The sequence below is a fragment of the Xenopus laevis genome, chromosome 4L, assembly GCF_017654675.1.
Source record: "Xenopus laevis strain J_2021 chromosome 4L, Xenopus_laevis_v10.1, whole genome shotgun sequence".
Taxonomy (NCBI): Eukaryota; Metazoa; Chordata; class Amphibia; order Anura; family Pipidae; genus Xenopus; species Xenopus laevis.
Genome location: NC_054377.1, coordinates 43322616 through 43347740, shown reverse-complemented (window position 1 = coordinate 43347740; position 25125 = coordinate 43322616).

Here is a 25125-nt window from a genome sequence, read left to right as displayed (position 1 = left end):
GATGGATTGGATCACGATCCAATTGGAACTTGCCTTCTATTTCAGTACAATATAACAGTATCTGATTTATGCAACACATCCAAAGAAATGAGCTCACACAGATACAGAAACAGATTTACATCCTCGTTCATTGCGACCAATGCTTCTATACTAACACTGACTTTTGACAACCCTGCAAACAGTCAAGATACAATTAAATTGGAGCCTTGCATTGTTTTTAATAAGCCAGCTAATGGGCAGAAACATTGCAAAAATATATGGTTTCAAAATGTAGACAAAATAAGAAAGCATTTGGTTTACCTATAAAATATATCCGCTGTTGTAATTTAACTTTTGATTTACAAACAGTGAATTATTCAATAAATATTGCCTTTGTTGCTTGCTAAACACTAATAAAACAGCACTATAACAATCAAATAAGACAGCGCTGAAAGTTTCAGTGTTTTCCCCTTGAAAAAAAAGAGGTTAACTTGTTATAATAAATTTACATGTTCATTTCGGAGACAGAGTATAATTAGCTAAGCCACTCTAAAGACAATTTTAATAAAGCTCCATTTAGAGAGCTATAAACCATGCAGGTTGTAACAATAATGTTTAGTGCCATAGCTTGATAAAGTGGCAACATTTGTACTGTATGTTTTAAATTACAAGCAATTTAAGAGGGACGGCAGAAAACTAGTTCTTGTGTTATGAAGCTTGACATCTTAAGCCTTTGGAGACCAGGAGAATTGCTGCATATTAAATATTCCCTTTAATAGCAGAAGAAATAGGCTTTCAAATGTGCTTTCCTACCTAGGCCTGTGGAGCAAATACTGCATAGCTGAACTGTGGGATCAATTTGAAAAAAGTCACCACTTTTCCACTTATCCACTCTAGTCACAGGTTTTCTGAAGTGGAAATAGATTTTATTAATAGTGCATGGTGGTTGTAATATGGTCTAGATCAGCTGGAGGCCCATAGACCAGACAGAGCCCTCCAAGAGATTTTTATGGTCCCGGACTTCTCAAGATCTCTTTTGACCCTTTTTGTATGACATCGTGATTTTATTATAATCTAGCCCCAAAAGATGCAGTAAATAATTGTCTCACTATATGGAAACATGGTTACATAGTTATGTAGCTAATTGTGTAATGTCCAAGGTTCTGAGGATAAAGTAATTTTGGGATTAGTATCCTAAACCCAGAACTATCTCCAAGGCCCACTCTTCTGCCTTTAGCAGCCACCTTTGGCTTTGGGTGGAGCCCTCCGCTACTCAGATGCTACCTGGTCTTATTATGGGAGAACCAAGGAAAGAGTTTTGAGCAAGCAAGGGAACCGAATGTGTAGTAACAAACAGTCAATACGGTACAGATACAGGAGATGTAGGAATAGTCTGGGTAACAGGCCTGGGTCAAACACACCAATATCTGAGTACCAGGGAGAATAAGGAAGAGTAGTCAGGACAGGCAGCAGACAGGACGAAAACCAGGAATTGGAACTTTTTGTTGGGCAGTGAATATTTGCCTGATGGCACTTTAAATATCTAAACTTTGTGCCAAACGTGATAACGTCAGACACAGAAGTGTGCCAAGCTTGCGCACTTCCACGATGGTCCTGGCAGAGCCAAGGCGCGGTGGGCGTCCCCGCCGGGAGCACGGGATGTGTTTTATTTACATTGATCCTGTCTAAGAAATCATTCAGGCCACTCTTAAAGAGATTTATGGAGTCTGCTATCACAACATCACCACTCTCATTGTCAACAACCATTTGTAAGGCTTTGAGTAAATATTAGTTCAACGAGTCTAAAGGGGTAGCCTTTTGTTCTCTGTGTGAATGACCACTGCTATCTATCTTCAATGTTCTCTAATGTAATTTTAAAGGAAAACTATACCCCCCAAAACAATGTAGGTCTCTATAAAAAGATATTGCTTAAAACCCGGCTTCCTGTAAATAAACCATTTTCATAATAATCTACTTCTTTAGTAGTATGTGCCATTGGGTAATCATAAATAGAAAATTGCCATTTTAAAAAATAAGGGCCGCCCCCTGGGATTGTACGATTCAATGTGCACACAAACATACCAAACAAACCATACTTGTTAGGTCACATGAGCCAATTAACAGACCGAGTTCTGGCGTTTGCTTCAACACTTCTTCCTGTTACAGTTAGAGTTGTAGTATTTCTGGTCAGGTGATTTCTGAGACAGCACACAGATCATCACAAAATGGTGGTTCAAGGCAAGAGATGTAAAAGGGCAAGATTCACTTAAATATATATACCAGTTTGGTAAGATTCTTTAATATGCCAATTAATATGATGTAAACTATCTGTTGCTTAAGTGTTCATTTTGGGGGTATAGTTTTCCTTTAATGTAATGGGCTGGGAGAGGGTGGGTTAAGTTCGGGCTGGTAGAGGATGGTTTAAGTTCAGGCTGGGAGAGGGTGGGTTAAGTTTGGGCTGGCAGTGAATGGGCTAAGTTTGGGCTGGGAGGGAGTGAGTTAAGTTTCGGCTGGGAGGGGGTGGGTTAAGTTTGGACTGGGGGAGGATGGTTGCATTCAGGCAACCACTTCCCTCAGGGTGTGGGTTATGTTCTGGCTGGGAGAGGGTACTTTAGGGTTGACAAATTGTCGGTTAATGCTTCTCTACTTCCCACCCCATGTGCACTGGAAGTGCAGATTTATAGAAGTGCATTGTCCTTATATGTGACCCTCTATATGTAGACCTGACCTATATGTGACAGGTCAGGTCTATATACCTCTCAACTATCCCATTTTTAGAGGGACAGTCCCTCTTTTGACAGCTCAACCCGCAGTCCCTCATTTGTACTGGAAAGTCCAGTTTTTCTCTGCATTGAACAGCCAGAAAAATAAACAAAGTTTCTAACTTAATTGGCTTTTGGCAGGGAGCCCAGAACAGCCACAGCTGCAGATAAGATACTTTTGTAACAATTTCAAGATAAGCAAATAAGTAATTGTAACAATATAAGATAACAGGTCTCTTAGGAGAAGTTAGACTCACAGCTTAAAGGGCAATTTACTTTCATTAGCAAAACTGTTATAACTGGAAATAAAAACACAGAAATATGTTCAAACTTTCATAACCTGCCAAATTCTGTAAAATGAACATGGTAATTAGGGGGTGTGGCCATACAAATGGGCGTGACTATGCGAGGCAACTTTTTTTTATCCCTCTTTTTATTTCCAAAATGTTGGGAGGTATGGATCTAGTAAGGCTAGGCTAAACACCTTAAAACGTCACTCTAGGAGTGACAGGTAGTTAGGCTAATTAGCCAAGCAGCTGGAGGCTCCTCCAAGGGTTGTGAGTGGGATTATAATCCCAGGTACTAATTGCCCATAAATAGGGACTAAGTGTACAGACCTAGGGATGTAGAGATTCCCCTCATGTTCCACTTAGGGAAAAGGCTGAAAGCTGGGTGTACCTTCTCGCTGCTGTATATGTTCTCTTCCCTGCGAGGACTGTGAGTATTGTTAGCCACTGTTGCTGTTTGATCCTGTTTGCGCTATATATACACTCCTGTGTGGATTATCCTGTTCAATAAATATATTCTCTGGTTAAGTTATAAGAACCACTGGCGCCCAATTATTGTACCCTGCACCAAGTTACAGTTATACTACACCCTGCCTCCACACCATTTGCATGGGCTTACCCCTGAAAAATTAAGGTCTCATCTGCAGCACAGTATTGGGGATGAAGCTCATAGTAGAGAACGATGCACTCAATTTACTATAGCACTACACTTGTATTTAGGGATGCACCGAATCCAGGATTTGATTTGGTATTCAGTCACTCCTGCCTGGCCAAACCAAATCCGAATTTATAAAATCACAATTTTTGTCACAAAAAAAGGAAATAAAAAATACTTTAACTGCACGTGCGGTTTTCTTTTTCTCTTCCCTTCCCTGATTCCCTGGTTCAGTACGATACAAAATAGTGGATTCGGTCCCTACTTGCATTTAACTTTTTTAGTATATATAGGAGCAAGAAGTGGTAATTTCGTTTATTGAGGTTTGATTTTTTTAGATTGGATATTGACAAAATATTTAAATGAAAGTGCATCTGATATTGCATGTAAATATTATCATGGAAAAAATGTGTGGCTCAGATTTTTTGAATATGATGAAGTTCACCTTGTGCTCAGTAGGTCTAACAGTGATGTTAAGGGATAGGATATTATTCACAAGATATCACATTATAGTTTTGGTAAAGAACTCAGACACCCAAAATCTATAGAGAGACTATCTCAGACAAGTCAATCAATATGGCGGCACCTTCTCATATGTACAAACAGAAGAATTGTGCATGAAGATGTCTATGCCCTCTGTTTCAGGGGAAGTAATAAGAAGTAATAAGAAGTTACTTTTACCACTGCATCTAAATACTAAACTAGGTTTGGTTTATATCATCAACGTTATAAAGCATGGAATGGACTTTCATTCTACCTTTTACTCTAATGGGGTGCTGTTTGACCCAAATACATTCTGTATACAAAACTATCCCTAGTAAATGATACATAAGTATTTGTGTACCATGAGAGACATTCATTCTCTGAACTAGGTATAGTTTTGTATACAGAATGCATTTGGGACAAACAGCACTCCAGATTGATTACCTTCAAAATCTGCAAATCTACATCACGATTCTGACACCTTTGAAAACTTTGAGGTTAGGACAATGCAGGCAGATGCTGTACAAAACCATCCAGAAACCCCAAGATAACAATTAAAAAATAAATAAATAAGCATTCTTATGCCAAGTAACCCACTGTGCTTGCAACACCTGTGTGTCATATACATGCTGCAGCTGTAAATATGCCACTGTTCATCCATCTGCATTACGCAGCCCATGGTAGCAGTTGGTTTGGATTTGTTAGGAGGTAGGGCAGGGTGCAACAATCCTACAGTGCAATTAAGAAGCAGCATGTTTTCCCCCTATTCACAGCACCGCTTTTATCTTCTGTGCTCATATTTCTTTTGTTATGCATTTTCTCTTGTTTTATGGGTGTTTTTTGGTGTTGAATGCTGATGAGTCAAAACTTGGAAGGGAACCAGACTTGTATTGTAAAGCATCTAATACCCAGACTGGCTTCACTGAGCCACAAAGTTTCTGACAAAAATGAATGGGAAACTATTATGTAACGGGGACCATCTTAGCACGGCTACATATCACATAATCACTTAATATTTCATGGAATATGATGCCACCTGCTCTCACAGTGATATATTTAATCCAGGTAAGTGTAAAGGTTTTTTTTATTGTGAAAAAACAGCCTGATATATATCCACACTGTGTTTATGCTTCATCAGTTTTTAAATCAACACATTTAATATATGCTAGTAGTGCACATATTACTGTTTATCAGTTAGTGATGAATAATTATTGCTAGGGAAATATTCCATGTGTACCAACTACATTGTTTTCAATCAATAATATATATATATATATATTGTACAAACAAATTTTGACGGTACTGGTCCTTTACAACCAATGCAACATGTTAAAATGTTGGTTGTAAACTCATGGGTCATGAAAAAATGTGACTGTTGAATATCCCTGAATACTCAAATATATGTCTGTCAGTTTTCCCCCCTCTATATAAAAACAGAAGCACTGCAGTGATAAATAGTTGAATTTGTCTTACCATAGTTATTAAGAACTGTGTAAGGTACACAGACCTCTGTTCATCAAGTGCTCCTAAAAAATCCCATCAAATTATCAATCTATTGCTTTTTTACTAAACGTTCTATCAGGACCAAGTTGGGTGGGTCAGGATAATTTTCTCAATACAGTGTAAAGGCCTCCTTCAATAAACAAGACCAATTAAAATGAATTTATATTTCATTCTGTAGTGAATTTTGAGTTGCAAATTAAAATTTAGCATGATGTCAACACAGCAGTGTAACTACTGGACCTGGTGAACACGGCCTACTAGGCAGGACCCACTCCCCTGCCTTCCTGTTCGATCACGTCCCCAATCCTCACCCACTCTCAGGTAGGAGAGATGCTGGGGAGGGGGTATTATATATAGTAGAGAAAGCAGACCCAGTGGTCAGCACTCCCCTGTCCCTAGCCCCCCCCGACTGTGGGGTCTGCTTCTAGTTACACCATCGTGTAGACACATATACTGAGACAATCTGCAATGGGGCTTTATTTTTTATTTTTGTTCAGCAGCTCTGCAGGTGGAATTTTAGCACTTATCTGGGTGCTAGGGTCCAACTTACCCAACAACCAGGCAGTAGTAAAAATGAGAGACTGAAAAGAAAAGTAACAATTAGTAACAATATCAATAAAATTGTAGCCTTGCAGAGCAATAGTTTTTGGCTGTTGGGCTCAGTGACCCCCCCCCCATTTGAAAGCTAGAAAAAGCCAGAAGAGGAAGGCAAATAACTTAAAAAAAATCAAATAATGAAGACCAATTCAAAAGCTGGTAAAAATATGGCATTTTATAAAACATATTTAAAGTATACTTCTTTTTAACAAACCCTGCAATTAAGTGTTAGCGAGAGGAGCACATCCATTAATGCTGCGATCTGGAAGTCTAAAGCCGGCATTTGGAAGTTTGCGACCCAGAAAGGAGCGTGTAAGGCCGACTTGAACCTGCCCGCGGGTATCAGGCCTGCCCGCACATCACTAATGTACTCCTCAATTCTACATGAGGCCAATAAATTAATAGTGATTTTGGTATCACGCTGGCTCTCAAAACAGCAGGTTAGGACCAGATTCCATTCCTCTATGAATTTTCCGATTTCCTAAAGAGAACTCCTTTATTGCCTTGATGACTGACAATATATCCCTGCCATACTATGGAGGGTATATACTATGTGCACTATGTGCAAGGTAGGATGCAATATGCAGGAAAAAAAATTATAACAGTGCTGAGATTCATGAGTGGAGGGGGAGGCTCCAACTAGATTTCCTAATTAAATGTTAATTAGATGTAAATAATGGTGCATTGACAAAGAACAATATCTCCAGATCATGAATACATTATAAAGTGAAAGGCAGATGATATTGACACACCAAATATATTACTGATCTTAGCTACTATCCTCTTGTCAGGGGCCACTTAGGGACAGTAAACTGGTAACTTCCTGCAACAATTTTTGATTGTATCAGTACAGTGTATATAAAGTGTTTATGACAGATACCTACTTATTTACTGTTTCATAAGGTGGAAAATAAGACTAAGCCAACGCCCACTGTCCTTTTACTTGGAGTGGAGCCCTGTACTTACAGGCAGTAGGGAAACTTGCCCCATCTGGTCCTGCACTCGACACCTAATGCTGAATTCTGGTGCTAGCTTCAGAGTGTCCACACTCTGGACACAAGTGCATTTTTAAATAAGTGCTAAGGGGGTGCAATTTGGACCCCATGGTCAAAGTCAATGACCTCTGCTGTCATAATACGGACCGCTAGAATGACCTTTCTAACTAACTTCCTAAGTTCAACTTCATAACTGGCAAGTTCTAGAAAGAAGCTTCCTGCCACATTTTTATTGCATCCTTACGTTGCACAAAAGAGAATGTCCCTGACAAACCCTATCATTATAAAGGGTATGATCATTCCATAGAATGTTAAATAAAAATTTCTCTTATCTGTCTCATGTCTAAGACATATCCAGGGATTTATTAAATGCTGAACACTGTTTGAAACTCCACAGTTATCTTTCCACCAGGCTGTTGAATATTTTAAACTATAAGCGAATACTTCTAGTGAATGTTTTTTAGTTTTCTATTATACTGTATTTGTTGAAATTGTTTATGGAAGTCTCTTTAGCAGCAGACACATGCATAATGAGCATTTTTTGTACCTATTTTCTTACTCACCAGAGCAAAGCAACATTTTTGCACCCACACAGTGCCAGTTATCCCTGTCTGGGACAACGTGAAATAATTACCAGTTTGATCCAGTTTCTTCACAGATGCAGAACAGTCCCTATTACATATTCTTGTTTAATAAGCTCCAGTTTGACAGAAAATGAAATAATAGATTATTTTTCTTTGTTTAGTTAGTCATGCAGATCCGTGGAATGCTTTGTCAGATAAAGCTTTCACTGAATGCCTTTGGGAGCATTGTGACTCCTGACAATGACTGTAAGCAAGTGTGCCAAAGTACACCCATTATTAAAGATTAGTACAGTGATGCTTATAATGTATTTAGGGCATCTGTTACTGAATATTTCCACTGTCATTGTAACAAAAGTGTGATGATCACAGTTAAAGCGGAACAAAGAAAACGCTGTCAGGCAATTAGCAAAGCAAGTCAGCAGCAGCAGAGACAAATATATCATGTTTGGAATGCAACATTATTTGACTTGTAATAATTGCGGATATAGAACCTATGCAGACAATACCTTTTTCTTCTGCCTTGAGAATGGCATTTGCAAGCAGATTGAAAACGATACATTAGTTAAACTGGTTACAAAATACCCTTCTTATTCTTTTAGCAGGGTTCTCAATTGCTCACAGGTCTGGGAGAGTTTAAAACCGGGTTTCCAAAGCACAATCTGCCTTTTGTGGGTGAGCCAGTAACAGCATACCCTACGGAGGATGTTGTGTTCAAACAATCCGTCTGTAAGTGAATTGGGAGGTGAAAAGCTCAAATGTGAAAGGTGAAATTACAAGAGGGAAAAAAAGAATAGCGAGATTTGTGATGAACGGTGGCTGTAGAGGAGAAAAAAAGCTTAAGAAATGCTACTCCAGCCAATGAGAATTTGGCCCAAAATGAGAAATAAAAAAAAAAGTCAAACTAAAATGAGAAGATAAAGAGGAAAATGTTTATATAGAAAACCTAACCATTTCATATATGTTGCACAATATAACATTACTATTTTACTAATATAGGACTAGGAAATACTGTATCTGTACATGGGGCTGGAGAAGGTTAGAAAATAGCATTTTACCATAGGTGACAAATAACCATCCCTGGATCAATGTAAGCCAAATGTATAAGCCAATGTGAGCCAAATTTGTATTCATTTTTTAAATTTAGCTCTTTTAGTTCAAAGAAACCAACTGTGGTTCAAAGAGGGAAAGGGTTGGGGCATAAGAAGGAAACAGAGTCGGACTGGGCCGGCGGGACACCAATAAAAACCCAGTGGACCCTGGACCTCATGAACCCCACCGACCCAAGCCTGCTTCCCCTGGACTGTGGAAACCGTTAGCCATCTCCTCTACTCCAATCGCAGCGATGGAAGAAGAAGGTAAAAGAAATGTGCTGTGCGCAGAGGGGGGTGCACTTTGTGCTGGGAGGGTGTTTCTGCGTGGATGTTGGGAAGTGGGTCTGCAGGACATTGGGAGGAGACCCTTAAAGTTGCAGCCCTGCAGGCCCCAGAAACCCCAGTCCAACACTGGTTGTTAAACTGCAATTTGGAGCTTACACACTGATTTGTGGGTCAATTGAAAAACCACCATGGAGATAATGACATATAGGAAAGCAGATGCAATGGAAAATTCAACCATGTTTATGATCCAAACCATTTCTAATTAATATATCTTTAAGACAGGATAATTCTTCTTTTAAATTTCCAGTTAAATTCATTTGAATATCATTTTCAGTGACACTTTTTGTTGGACCATGCATGTATCATGCTAGAAAAATAAATATCCAACGCGATATTGGCGATATTTTGTTTTCCCCCAGATTTTTAGCATCACTGTGGGTACAAAAAAGCAATTCTGTAATATTAAAGCAGTTACATATTATTTTCAAAGTCTGTCTAATGTCATATTTGGTGTTTGGCATGCAAGTTATGTGTGCGCCCTGTACAGATGCAGGGCACCGTGGGAATCCTGGAGCTACCTTCTAGTCAGAAGGTGGCAGTAGCTCCTGTGTTACTCTGCATCAATAGGGGCAGCAGCTCCTGATTCAGAATGGAAGGCAGGAAGGACTGAATGGCACTGAGAGCAACTATAAGGAACTGCAAAGAGTGCATTTAATGCAAGTACCTTTAATGAAAGTGGCTTTACCAGCAACTCATTTGTGGTCAGAAATGAGCATTTATGGGTACTGCACACATGGGCAGTAACACTGAAAGGAGTATTTGATAATTGTGCATTTGTACTGTACCCATAGGGAAATCCATTTGAAATAATGTTTTTCTTTAAAAAAAAATTCACAGGAAAAGACCTGTGCCAAAATGTCTGTTTTGCCATAAGGTTGTGAGCAGGTTACAGTAGATGAACCCTAGTCACTGTCTCTTTCCTATTCTGTACATGCACTTTTCCTAGTTTCCTAATAGGATGTGTTACATTTCCAGAAGTTATAGTAATACTATAGTTATGCTGTTTGCTATAATTCATCTTTCCAGACCTTACACAAAGCAGCATGAAACCTTATGATTTGTACATTGTGGTTTTGAATCCTTTTGATTAAAGCAGCGGAAACAATGAATGCCATTTCACAAATTTACAGTGCCTGAAACCATTCCTTTTCCCATATTAGCAATAATGATACTGCACAACTTAATAAAAATGTATAATGTAAACAAAACCATTAATTAGCTAAATTGTGTTATAACCTGGAGGGATTTTATTTAATTTCATTCTACAATTATGTATCTTCTTCTCCCAGCTTACTCATCAAATTGGCCAGTTAGTAAACAACAATCTGTCATATATCTCTGCCTGGGCTGAACTTGGCAGGAGTCTGTTAGCATGATAGCTTGATGAGGCAAATAGTTTGGCTACTTTAAGCAGGATAAGATGTAGTTAATTATAAGGCAGCAAGGACTTAAGTAGAGAATTCACCAGAAATAACCCTTAACCCTTGATGGATGGGCTCACATATTAGAGTGGGTATTTTGACTGAACCATTCCACTTTGAGAGTCCTCAGCAATGCCTCTTTCCCTCTGGTCATTAGAGACTAAAGAAAAGTCTTATGTTGCAAATGTTGCGTAGATAGATTTCTACTCATTTTTTATTGAAGCCCAAGAAGTGCTTCAGTTAACCCAAAAATGCAATTAAAAACACAGTGCAAAAATAATCTTTAGTCTTTAGACCCTCTCTGACCGCAAGTCTAGTGTGGGTCATGCGCTATTGATGGGGCCAGGTTCAATGGGGGAAGAAACCTGATGGTCACGTATATCTCACAGATCCATGCTGAGATCTATCAGTCTATTGGTCTAGATCTGTGTAAAATACAAATGTACAAGGTGACAAACAGTAGGGATTAAAATAAATATAAAAAGCATAACAGAATTCTTAACACTTGACAGACCCTCAAGTCCGAGGAGGAGGGCCTCTTTATCCCCTTACCAAGGGTGTCAAAGGTCTTCAGACTCTCCTTTGTTTTATGGCTAGGGAGAGTCCCTTTCCCTCTGGATATTTGTTGCGTTAAGTACGCACATTTAATTTCTAGGAAAATTATTTTTCCACTCTGTCTCTTCCAAAATAAAGGTGTGTAGTTAATTTGTCCCAAGTTTTATGTTCTATAGTCTGGGCTTGTGTTTTTGGGATGATTTTACTTAAATAAAACATTTTTAAACTGTATCATTTGGTAGTTCAGTTCAGCTTGTTGTTTTCATGGTTCTATCGTTGTGAATGCTTGAAAAGTGTTAAACTAAAAGTCTGGAAGGGAGTACAACTCTCATGAGACATATTTTCATAAGTCAAACAGCAGCCCTAATGTAAGCAAAGTAAGGACTCTAGGCCTATTGACTAGCACAGTGTCATTGTGCACCTGGGCAGTAACCCATGGCATACTATTTGAAGTGATTGAATATTGTACCATTTGTGAAGTAACACCAAAGAGATTGTATGAGCTCTAAATGTATTAACCAATTTTTTCAAGAACCAAATTATTGAAAGAACTGGTCTGTCTATGTGAGGTCGGTGTGGTTAAGCCTTTCTCCATCCTACAGCCTGTAGCGTATGCATGTCTGCCCAAGGCACTGGACTTGCGAGCACCCCAGCATTATGTCAGTGGATGTGACGTCATGTCGCAACATGAATGCATGTATCTTCACTTCCGCACTGCACAGATCAATGGACCTTCTCCCCTCTATCTTTGCTGCCTAATTTAGTACGAAAGCAACATAGCAAATTATTTCTTTTTTCCTGGCAAACAATTCTTACCATATACTGTAGACATCTGAGGGCCGCCCCCTTAAACCTGCTGCCCTGTTAAAACTGCCACCCTAGGCACAGGCCCTCGAGTGTCTATATCAGGGGTCCCCAACCTTTTTCACCCATGAGCAACATTTAGATGTAAAAACAGTCGGGGAGCAACACAAGCATGAAAAATGTTCCTGGGTGGTGCCAAAAGAGGGTCGTTTTTGGCTATTGGTAGTCCCTATGTGAACTGGCAGCCTACGGGAGGCTCTGGTTGGCAGTATTTTATGTAACCAAAACTTGTGTCCAAGCCAGGAATTCAATAATAAGCACCTGCTTTGAGGCCACTGAGAGCAACATCCAAGAGGTTAGGGAGCAACATGTTGCTCACAAGCTAATGGTTGGGGATCACGGGTCTATATGCTAGTTCTGCTGAATTGTGAGCAAGGGCCGGTCTTAGCAACTACAGTTTCCTATTGGTGATTTTTTTTTGGACGATTTTGATGGGTCCTCTTAGACTGCGTGCTGCTGGCTGAAATGCCACAAGGGCAAAAGGTAGATGTGACAACAAGTAAGGCTGTCGGATTAAAAAAAGTACAGTTATACCACTGTGCCACTGCTATATTGCTATATTGCCAAGTACACAAGAAACCCAGGACACCAATCTAAAATCATATAGTCAGTATTATAGATAAACAAAAAGTGTGAAAATACAAAATGCTGCTTACTTTCTCTTTTGTTGTTCTTGTTTCATAATCTCTCTCCCACTTTGCTAAGCACATTTCTGTGTCCTTTTTTCTTCTTCCCTATTACACCATTCTCAGTCATAATCGTTATCATGTGCTTTCTGTGTATTCTCATTGCTTACTTTACATTTTCCTCTTTTATTTAACTCACTTCCCTTTTATTTTATTCTTCAACTATGCTTTCCTTTCTATTACAATGATTTTCCCCTTTTCCTTCTTCCTTCTCTTTTTATATTGCCTTATCATTTGCTAAGGTGTATCCATCACACTATTTTGCAAGGACACTATTTACTCTAAGGCTGGCTCTGGCATTTCTTCTACTTTTCTTATTTTTCACTCCCCTCTCTTCCAGTTCTTTCTCCATAGGCCCTTCTGTCCTCTCTCTCATACCATTCTCATTTCCTCAATCTCCATAGCTCTGCTCCTTTCCATTCTCATCCAATTTCCTTGCTCCTTTCTCTTTCTTTTCTTACTCCTTCCCATGTATATTTTTTATCTCCTTTCCTCACTCTCATATATACCATTCTCCCCTCATGTGCCATTCTTTCTTCCTTTCCCTGTGTAACATCTTCTCCCCCTTTTCCTGCATTAGAAGTGTTGCTTTCTTGCTTCCCAACAAGCCAATCTCTCCTCCTTTCCCTACGAGCTAATCTATCATTTATCATCCACTTTTGTTTCTCCTTCATGTGCAGTCCTCTCTCCAACCAACAAGTTGTATATTCCTTCTTTCCCTGGTCAATATGGCATCATTAACAAGAGGGTAATCTCCACCCCCTATACCTGACTGGACAGAGCACATCCTTTAGCAATCAAGACTTTTGTCTTTTTTTTTTTTTTTTTTCTCTCTTTTCTCTCTCTCTCTTCTCTCTATTTTATCACCAGTGTGTCTTCCCCAGGAAGAACAAGAGAGAGATTAAGATGTGCAGCATGTGACAATCCACCTATCAGACATTCAAAATTCTGTGCATCCTGTTCTAAAAAACTGTCTGGTGACACAGGAATAGAACAGTCAGTGGATGTTATGGCCTGGATTAGAGAGGCTGTTGCACAGGGAATAAAGGAGGCGACAGCGCAGTCTGTTACAAATCAGACACGTAAAAGAATTCCAGAGAGAGAGTGTTTCATCAGAGAAGAATCTCCCTTGAGAGAATCCTCAGCCAGAGAATTATCTGAGGAGGATGAGGAAGATATGTCGGAACATTTTGCAACATTTGATTTTGCATGTGTGGAGCCTTTAATAAAGGCAATAAGAGAGGAGTTGAAGCTGGCTGAAATACAAGAACCACAACCCTCTACTAGTAACCCTTTTAAAATTCTTAAGAGGGAAAGATCTACTTTTCCACTCCATGATGTAATCAAGGAGATCATTACAGCTGAGTGGGGGAAGATGGATGCAAGGTTCACAACCCAGAATAAGATTCAAAGGTTATATCTTTTCTCATCAGATCAGGAAAAGGTATGGGAGAAACCACCAAGGGTGGATGCGGCGGTGGCCAGACTATCCAAGAGAACAGTGTTACCAGTTGATGACATTGCCTCATTCACCAATCCTATGGATCGTAAAATGGAGAGTATCTTAAAAAAGAACTACTTGGCAACAGCGGCGTCATGCAGGCCGGCAATAGCCCTAACGTCAGTTTCACGGGCAATGCAATCATGGATGCATAATGTGGAAAAATCCCTTAAACAAGGAATAGATAGAGAAAGCATCATAAGATCATTATCTGATTTGAAGCTGGCTACGGATTTTGTTGCAGACGCATCCATAGACTTGGTAAAGACATCCTCAAGAGCTCTAGCACTCTCAGTTTCAGCGCGAAGAGCATTGTGGCTCAGAACGTGGAATGCAGACAAGGCATCCAAATCAAACTTATGTGGAATGCCTTTTGAAGGGGAGATGCTGTTTAGCTCAAGATTGGAAGATCTCATTAAAAAAGTTACAGGGGGGTAAGAGCGTTTTTTTACCTCAGGAACGAAGGCAGAATTTTTCTACAGAAAGTTTCCAGGAAAGGCAAAGGCAGTCATTTCGTGACAGACCGACCTTTAGAGATCAGAGATCATACAGACCGGGGAAAGAATATTCACAGTCTCAGAATTGGAAAAGAGGTCAGTCGGCTACATCGAGACCTGGAAGAGGAAAGGGTTCTTTCACAAGAAATTCAAGGAAATATTTCTGAAATAATGGCAGCCCAGATCCAAAATATCCCCAGAAGATTATCAAGGTTTCTAGGGGTCTGGGCAGAGTCAATCACAGACCAATGGGTTTTAGACTCAATAAGAAGGGGATATTTGTTAGAATTTCAAACAAAACCGCGGAGAGATCACTTTGTGATATCTTCAATTCCACAAAACAAGGAAAAGAAGGCAATATTATACGATTACGTAGAGAACTTACAAAAACAGGGAGCTATAATGGAAGTTCCAAGACTGCAAAGAACAAGAGGGTTTTATTCGCCAATATTCATGCTCAGGAAAAAGACGGGCGATTTCAGACCAGTGTTGGATCTGAGGAAATTAAACAAATACATGATAGAAAAACCATTCAAGATGGAATCCCTATTCACGATCATTCCAGAAATCAGGCCAGGAGACTGGATGCTTTCCATAGATCTGAAGGATGCTTATTTGCATGTGCCAATAACAGCCACACACCAAAGGTTTCTTCGTTTTACAGTGGGCCCGGAAATGCACTTCCAGTTCACTTGCCTACCATTTGGCCTATCGACGGCACCAAGGGTTTTTTCAAAGATCCTTGTTACATTGATAGCAAAATTGAGGAGCATGGGAATTTGTATTTATCACTATCTGGACGACATTCTGCTATTAGCAAGAAAACCAGACACCCTACAACGTCACAGAGATCAGGTAATCACATACCTGCAGCAGCATGGCTGGATAATAAATTTAGAAAAGAGTCAATTGATTCCTTCACAGGATCTAATATATTTGGGGGCCAGATTTTGTACAAGAACAGCCATTGTCACAATACCGGAAGGAAAGAAACACAAGATTGCGGAGAAGGTATCATGGATGAGGACCAGATCAACATGCACAGCAAGACAGTACATGAGCGTGTTGGGACTTTTAACCTCAGTAATACCAATGGTGCAATGGGCCAGATGGAATACCAGAATCATCCAGAGGGATTTTCTCAATCAATGGCTTGTAAAGGATCGAGATTGGAATCAGAACCTACATATTTATCAGGAGGTAAAGATGACGTTGAAATGGTGGTTAGAGAGAAAAAACTTAGCGAAGGGAAGACACCTAGGAGATGTTTCTTGGGAAATACTAACAACAGACGCCAGCGCAACAGGTTGGGGCGCATTTTGGAAAACGAAGATGACACAAGGGAGATGGTCAAGAGAAGAAGCTCTGCTCCCAGCAAATGTCAGGGAATTAAGAGCGGTAAGATTGGCCCTACAACATTTTGGACACTTCTTAATAGACAGTTATCTGTTAATAAGGACAGACAACAAACAGCAATGTCTTACCTAAAGAAACAAGGGGGAACAAAGAGCATACAGTTAATGCAAGAATTGGAACCAATAATGTTATGGGCACAACAAAATTTAAGAGATTTGACAGCAGTGTATGTGCCAGGAAGAGACAACACAATAGCAGACTTTTTGAGTCGAAGTCTAGTGAACAGGCACGAATGGGAGATAAATCAGAGGGTGTTCAAACAGATTGTGAACAGATGGGGTCAACCAAGCTTGGATCTCATGGCAACACAAAACAACAAGAAGGTAATGAGGTTCTATTCAAGATTTTACGAACCAGAGGCGGTGGCAACGGACGCACTACTACAGAATTGGAGTATGGGTCTCCTATACGTCTTCCCGCCAATTCCCCTCATTACGAGAGTTTTGAGGAAGATCAGACAAGATCGAGCGGAAGTGATAATAATTGTACCAGAATGGCCCAGGAGACCTTGGTATCCACTTCTCAGAAAGATGGCAGTAGACAGCCCAATGATATTACCATTAATTCCATGGCTACTGAGACAAGGTCCAGTGGAACACCCACAGAGTCATTCATTAGCCCTCAGGGCATGGCATTTGAAAGGGAAAGATTAGCAGACTCTGGGTTACCAACAGCAGTGGTTGAAACCATAATGAATTCTAAAAGACATTCTACAAATAAAAGTTATCAAAGAGCCTGGAGGGTATTCATGGAATATTTAGAAGAAAAAGAGATTTCAGTAGAGAAAACAACAATTACAGAAATTCTGGATTTTCTACAGAGAGGCTTGGAGAAGGGGCTTAGTATGCGGACCTTAAAGGCGCAAGTATCAGCAATATCAGCTTTTTCAGGAAAAGCGTGGGCACAGGAGCCAGCTATGAGGCAATTTATGGCGGCCATCTTTAGATTAAAGCCTCCAAGAAAGAATATATCTCCTGCATGGAATTTACCATTAGTTCTAAATGCCTTGATGGAAAAACCTTTTGAACCCTTAAGGGAGATATCTGAAACACTGCTCACATACAAGACAGTTCTTCTTATTGCAGTTACATCAGCAAGAAGAGTGAGTGAATTGAGAGCACTATCGGCTCAGGAACCATTCACAATCATTCACTCAGACAAAGTTATTTTAAGGATGAACCCAAGATTCCTACCAAAGGTTCTAACGTCATTCCATTTGGACACAGAGATAGTACTTCCTTCTTATTTTCCAGAACCAAGTTCTGATCAAGAAAAGAGATGGAATACATTAGATTTGGTCAGATGTCTATCCATTTATTTAGAGAGAACCGCTAATTGGAGAAAGTCACAACAATTGTTTGTCATTCCGGCAGGAATAAAGAAAGGACAGGCAGCAGCTACTTCCACCATAAGCAGATGGATAATTGCAGCCATACAGGCAGCTTATCGAGCAAAAGGAAAACAAATACCAGAAGGGGTCAAGGCACACTCCACCAGAGCAGTGAGTACTTCATGGGCTGTTGAGGCACACATACCTCCTGAAGAGATATGTAAAGCAGCGACATGGAGTTCTTTCTCAACATTTCTAAGGCACTACCAGTTAGACGTGAAGTCAACGTCAGAAGCAAAGTTTGGACAGAGTGTACTGTCAGCGGTGCAAACTTTGGAGAAATAAAGATGATTCATTATATGCTAGAACAGAGTGTTGTTTTTTCTTCTCATACCATTAATAGAAACCCTCCCTCAATTGCTTATCATATCCCTCTTGTTAATGATGCCATATTGACCAGGGAAAAGAGAAAATTATATCATACTTACCGTAATTTTCTTTTCCTGGTTAATAGATGGCATCATTTACAAGACCCTCCCTAACAGCTTAATTATCAGACAAGAGCAAGGAGGAGGGAGCTGGATAATATAGGCAGAGACAAAAGTCTTGATTGCTAAAGGATGTGCTCTGTCCAGTCAGGTATAGGGGGTGGAGATTACCCTCTTGTAAATGATGCCATCTATTAACCAGGAAAAGAAAATTACGGTAAGTATGATATAATTTTCTCTTATTCTTATTCCCCACCCACATGGCAGACCTTTCCCCTTTTGTATTCTTCAGCAGCTGAACTGGGGCTTATATTTAAGAGAATTCTTCTTTGTGCTGTGTGTGCAGCCCAATAGGTCCAATCGGCCTAAGGCTGGCCATGAGCAAGTGCACCTATTGAGTAACCTTAAAACTACTGCCATCCTGAATGCAGCAGTGACTGCAGAGTTTCCACATTTACTTGTGTCAATACGCTAAACACACAGCACCTTTGCTTTAAAAGAATCAAACGCTAACATCAATTTAATGCTGAGCACCTGAAGTGATGTGCAATCCCGAAATTGTTAGCTGCAATGTGTATCCTATTTTCTACCAAATGCATTTTTCAGTTCAGATCAGTTGCATTTTGACTATTGCGTTTTTGCACAAAGCACTGGTTTTGTAAATGACCCTGGCTGCTGTAAGATAAAAGTACATTACATTCAGAACCATTTTCTCTACATTATTCTGTAGAATAGACACCAGTCACAATATTTCAGCATGTAATGTATCATAGAAAACTGTTGCAGACATGAAGGGCTTCTTGATTTATCCAGGTTACTGATGTCCACTGTTTTTCCACTAGCAGTATAGCTGCACCATCTGTGGAGTAACAGAAACTGAAAGTGTAAAAAACAAGAAATGTATAAAAACAGAGAAAATATGCATTCATATAATAAAACAATATTGTCTTTCTGTGCTTCATCCTGTATCTCTCTCTCTTTTTTCAGGGAGCGCAAACTTTGGGGGAAGACAAGTATTTTATTAGGTGACAGTGACAATAACTATCCTTTATTTTGTGGCTTGACTCATTTGTGATATTGCATTACAACCAGCGTTGACCAAATCAACCATGTCTCAAATAGCAAATTGATTCTCCTTAATCAAAACAATGAAAGCTTTTCCAAATACCATGGGTTTGCAAGCGAATCAGATGTCAATCAATTTCTATTGATTGGCATATTGATTTGAATGTCGTGAAGTGCAGGGCAACCAATATTATCGGGAAGGGGGCAGTGAATGAAGCTGGCGATACTGCAATATTTTCTGTAGCATCGCTATGCATTATATTTGATTGAAGTCATTTTTTAAATTACATTTATATGAATTGCATCTATGCTTATAAAAGTCTTATGCAGGGACATAAGTAATGTTCATATCTATTGCTCTGTCTGCCTTATCGTATCTGCAGTAGGTTTTATGGAGCTCTAGAAAATGTTTATAATATGCTGCTTACTCAGATAACTTTCCTGCTTTTCTCACATCCTTCCACATCTCACATGGTAGAAGAGTAGGTAATCTCATGGCTAGTGACACACTAGGCATGTTCTTTGCCTGCCTAGAAATGCAGACAGAGAAAGGTCCGTTGTCATGTCAGTAGTATAAAATTTAGTTTTTCACCTTCTTAAAGGAGAACTAAACCCTCCTTTAGCTAAAAGTCTCCACTGGCCCACCTCTGCTGGCCCCCCTTCCTGCCTCCCCCCTGTGCAGTGGTACCCCTAAATTGTGTCCCCTCTATAAATACCGATAGCATATGCAAATTCAGCGCAGCAGAGCTCCCAGGCGCCGTCTTCAGTATTTCTAGAGGGGGACACAATTCAAGGGTAAGACTGCGCAAAGGGGAGGCAGGGAGGGGGGCAGGGAGGGGGGCCAGCGGAGGGAGCAGCGGGGAATTTTGCCTAAAGGGGGTTTAGTTCTCCTTTAAGTCTATCTAAAGCAGCTGGGGGGGGGTTGCTGACTCTGTAAACTGTTCTAAATTGATACATTATTTGATACTGTACATTTCTTATCTTTGGCCCTGGTAAGCAGAATCCCTGAGTTTCATTAAAGGAGAAGGAAAGCTACGGAGGCATTTTATTGCCAATAGATTAGCTGCAATAGTGCAAGCTAGAATGCTATATTTATTCTGTAGAATGTTTTACCATACCTGAGTAAAAAGCTCTAAAAACTCTCTGTTTGTTTAGGATAGCAACTGCAGTATCAATGTGGTGTGACATCACTTCCTGCCTGAGTCTCTCCATGCTCTGGGCTCAGATTACAGTAGAGAAGGGAGGGTGTGGGGGAAGAGGAGCAAACTGAGCATGCTCTTGCCCAGGGCAATGAGGTTTAAGCTGAAAACAGGAAGTCTGATACAGAAGCCCATGAGTACACAATAGAAGGAAAGAAATGCAGTGTTTCTTTTGACAGAGGACTCAGAGCAGCACTACTTTGGGGGTTTACTGGTATATTTAGATGGACCTTTCTGATAAGGCTTACTTAGTTTTAACCTTTCCTTCTCCTTTAAAAGTAGTAGTTATGATTGATACAATAGTTGTTAATATTCCACAGATGCATTTGAACAAAGTAATCAATTAAATGTAGCAAATTTTAACAGTTCAGAATCTGCACCTGGATTAATGAGCTGCCAGACTGAAACACCAGAGACAGGAATATTAAATTAAAAGCAATTGAAAAAACAGAAATCAGAAAACAACTGAACTGAAATAAGTGCTCGGAAGGTGAGCAACCCCTTTAATATGTGGTCATTGGAAACTATGGAGGAATCTCAGATGCTCTATGTTCAAATAGATCCAAGAAATGTTAGTCCATATGAAGTTATCCTAAATAAATGTGCCAATCTTGAAGTTAGTAGTGCTAACTTTTGGAAAACAATACAAATTTCTAAATGTATAGGTGATTTAAATAGAAACAGAAAATAACATTTCCCTCAAGCTCAGGCACAGCATTTTACGTCCCACAGTAGAGAAATATTGGTTCTTGTCAACAATCTGACATGGACCCAATACACAGACTGAAGAAAAGAGAGAAAGAGAGAGCGCATTGGATCTATATCAGATTGCTGACTGGACTCAGTATTTTGCTACTGGAATACCCCACCCACTCAATAGGTTAACTCTTTGAATATTCTGAGCTGTAAGCCATGTATTAGCTGTCAAAAACTACTAATATGGTACACATAAACAAATTTCAAATGTATCTACATTGTAGAAGAGCAATAAAGATCCTTAGTAAACAGCATTTAATTATATATTTAATTCTTTTAGCATTCAAAAAATCACAATTTCACTTGTAAGAAGACTCATAGATAGTAATGACCGAATCTGTCTGCACTGACACATTGAAGTCAATGGGCGTCAACAAATTTTTATGCTCACTCCAAATGCATTAAAGTCAATGGGGGGTTTTTCTTGTGGCGACTTTTATGGTCTTGGAGACTTTTTTGTCCGAATGCATTAAAGTCAATGGTCATTTTTCTTATGGTGACTTTTTTTGTCCAAATGCATTAAAGTCAATGGGCGGTTTTTCTTATGGCGACTTTTTTGTGTCTGCAACATTTTTGTCCCTGCGACTTTCTTGTTGTGGAAATTTTTTCTGCTGCAAAATTTTCCAGCAGTTGTGTGAAAAAATTCTCAGATGGTGAATTTTGCCGCAAATCCAATTCGCTCATCACTACTCGTACAGTAGATAAATAAAAGATGAACATCAAACAAGCATAGTCCCTCTCAGAATCAGATCACTGATTATTCTAGTCATCTGACTCGAATTGGGCATTTTTTTTTTTAACGTCTGCATTTGAAATTTTGCCAGTATACAGTTTATTTGTACTAAAGGCAGATTTATGCTTTGGAATGTATGATATTTATTAAGTGCAAAAAACTTTCAAATGTAAAACTTTGGCATCTTAAAGTAGAACTAAAGTTTAACTAAAGTAGGTAGAAATGTTGTACATTATGTTTTGTGCTTCTGTGCCAGCCCAAGGCAACCACAAACCTTTAGCAGTAAAGATCTGTGTCTCCAGAGATGCCCCAGTAGCTCCCCATCTTCTTTTCTGCTGATTCACTGCACATGCTCTGTGCTACTGAGGTTATGGACCCACTCACAATATACAGTACACATAGACTAGAAATGTCACAGTGTAAGGCTGATTAGTAATTAATACAGATAATTACTATATGGCAGCACAGAAACCAGTGCAATTAGCATCAGAATGTAATAATCAGCACTGTAGTATCAGCTTATATTACAGACCATTTTCTGTTTGATAATTTGTGACGACCCCTAAATTTAGCTTCTCAACAGCTGCTCAGAGCCCAATTAAAACTTAAAATGAGTACAATTCAAGGTATTGAAGTTATTTTTCATGATTTTATTCTATATTTTTTTTGTAACCATTTAAAAATGAGAGTTTATTTAAAGTAGAAAAAAACCTGTAGCATTACACAAATTAGAATTTTGAGGAAAAGACCCTAAAGCTTTTGCAGTGCTTTGGAATATTTAATTTACCATAAAATGAGATTACATGTGGAATTATATGCCAGTCGCACACAACTGTTTAGAAATTACCCATGTTACATACTTTAACTGGTAAAGAAAAAAGATGAATGGCATTCATTTGCATTGCATCATTTGAAGGATACACAGCTAATAGTTTATGGAAAGTAGGTAAGACGTGCACTTGAAATATATATAAGTAATTATCCGGCCAAGGAACAATGGGATTTGAATTGTACATTTTTTTCTGACTTATTTTTAAATTTTTTCAGGTTATTGCCCAAAACAACAAATTTTTGGGATTATCGGCCTAAACCCAGCGCAAACCACGATATCTTCAAATTGGGATAGGGACATCTGCCATTAACTTATACATGACCTTGACAGGTTTGAGATGGTGGATTTTCAGAATTTGTCTTTTTGCAGCATTGGGGTTATAATAAATCTCTAAAAAATTTCCAAAATTTTTCCAAAATAAATTTGAGTTTTTGCCCCAAAAAGCCCCACCAGAATAGTTTTAATAATTTTACTAAACCCTCACAGAGTTCCCACATCAAAACTGGACACCAATAAAATACACATGCGTCAAAGCTGATTAGGTTTAGTTTATGGATCACTGAGCCAGCGTGTAAGTGCTTTAACCGGTTAACTTTTAAAGTCAAGCAGTTTGCTTATTAATCTTTTAACTTTCTTTCTTGGCACTAAGTATAATTCTTACTGATTTTAACAATAAATACATGGGGAGGCCCATTTATCAAAGTCAGAATATTTTCTGAAAAAAACTCCCCTTATTTATTTTAAAAATTTCCCCTTATTTATTAATAAAATTTCCTGAAAATGGGCTATTACTTAGATTCGTACGATTCGAATTCGATCAAAAATTGACCTATTCAATCGAAAAAATTGATCTATTCAGCAAAAAAAAACTTTGATTCAATTTTGGTTGGTCTTTTTGAATTCCAATTTTGAGGTTTTTCAAATTCAACCCTTGATAAATCTGCCCCTTTCTGTGTGTGGATCCATCACTCAGCAGATTTACTATTCCCCCGGGCAGAAGTGCAAGAACACTAATGGGTGCAAAAGCATGCTCCTTAAAGCTCATCCACAGAGCACTTCTGGCCAGGGGAGTGGCTGTGCTGTACACCTCATATTGGATAATAGTGAGGATAATAGTGAATAGTGAGTTGCACATCACAGCATCAGGAAGCAAGTTGGGGATAGGTAGGTGTGGGGAAATCAGCACTGTACATGCAGCATTTTACACTACTGTCTCATTTAAGGACCAGGCAACTTCTGCATTATATTTTATAACAGCCGGAATTTTATTCTCTGTATAATGTACTATTACCCTGTACTGGTTAAAACTGTGCTTGCTTCAAAAGCTTGAATAGTGCTTTAAAAATAAACTGCCGTTTAGCTCTGAGGGTATTCATTTTATGTCAACACAGGGCTTTAAGAGACACTTTTTCATTGCAGAGAAAAAGCCATGTGAATTCAATAGTATTAGTACTTAAACAGGAGATAAACAAAGGTCAAATGTAATTCTTGGCTCTTTAAAATCAATGAGTTTCTTTGTAGGTTCTGAATGAACTTATACAAACCTTAATGGTAACAATAAAAAACCAATTCATCAATTCATGGTGATACTGGTCCTTTAAAGGCAACCCTTAACAAATGCACATGCTTTTCAGTTGATTAGTAATTAGGTCAGTTGTTCAGTGCACAATAGCATAAAACAAAACAAGTACAGTATGGGGGCTATTTACTAATTTATCTAATATTTTAGTAAAAAAAACACGATCAAACTACCATGCCCGATTTTAGCTTATTTATTAATCAAAAAACTCGATTTAAATGATAAAATTGAGCAAAAACTTAAATCACTTGAATTTTTCAGGCTTTGTCCAAATTGCGCAAATTTTTCTGTTTTTTTTCCTGAATTGCTGGAAATTTTTGAGTTTTTGCCTGAAAACCCTCAAAAAGTCGGTTTTTCAGGCTAAACCCAGCGCAGACAACGGAAATGAGATAGGTGCCTCTCCCTTTGACTTATACAGGACCTCAACACTCAACAGGTCTGAGATGGTGGATTTTCAGATTCAGGCTTTTTTCAGCATCGGGATATAATAAATCCCAAAAAATTTTAGTTTTTTAATAAAAAAACTGAACTTTTCGAGATTTTAACATTTGGATTTTAATTAATAACCTCCTTAGTGTTAGAGCTCACTGGTAACACATTCTGCAGCATGGTGATATTCTAGACATTCATGGCTGAATACTTTTATGTATGTATATACATCTTGCACTGCACAATTTGTTACTTAACTTATGCAGTATTGAAAATATCTATACAAAATGCAGATCAAAATCTCAGGTTGCACATTGTTTCTGTTTGACAGTAATGGAGAGTAGTGTGAGAAGTCCTTATCCAATTATTTTCACCTAGATCTGCATAAAAATGGATGGTGTTTTAATAATGCCTGCAAAATGCTTCTTCCAAAACACCTTCTGTGCGGTAAACCTAAGAAATCATCCTCCCAGTTAGTGACCCTAAATTTGTT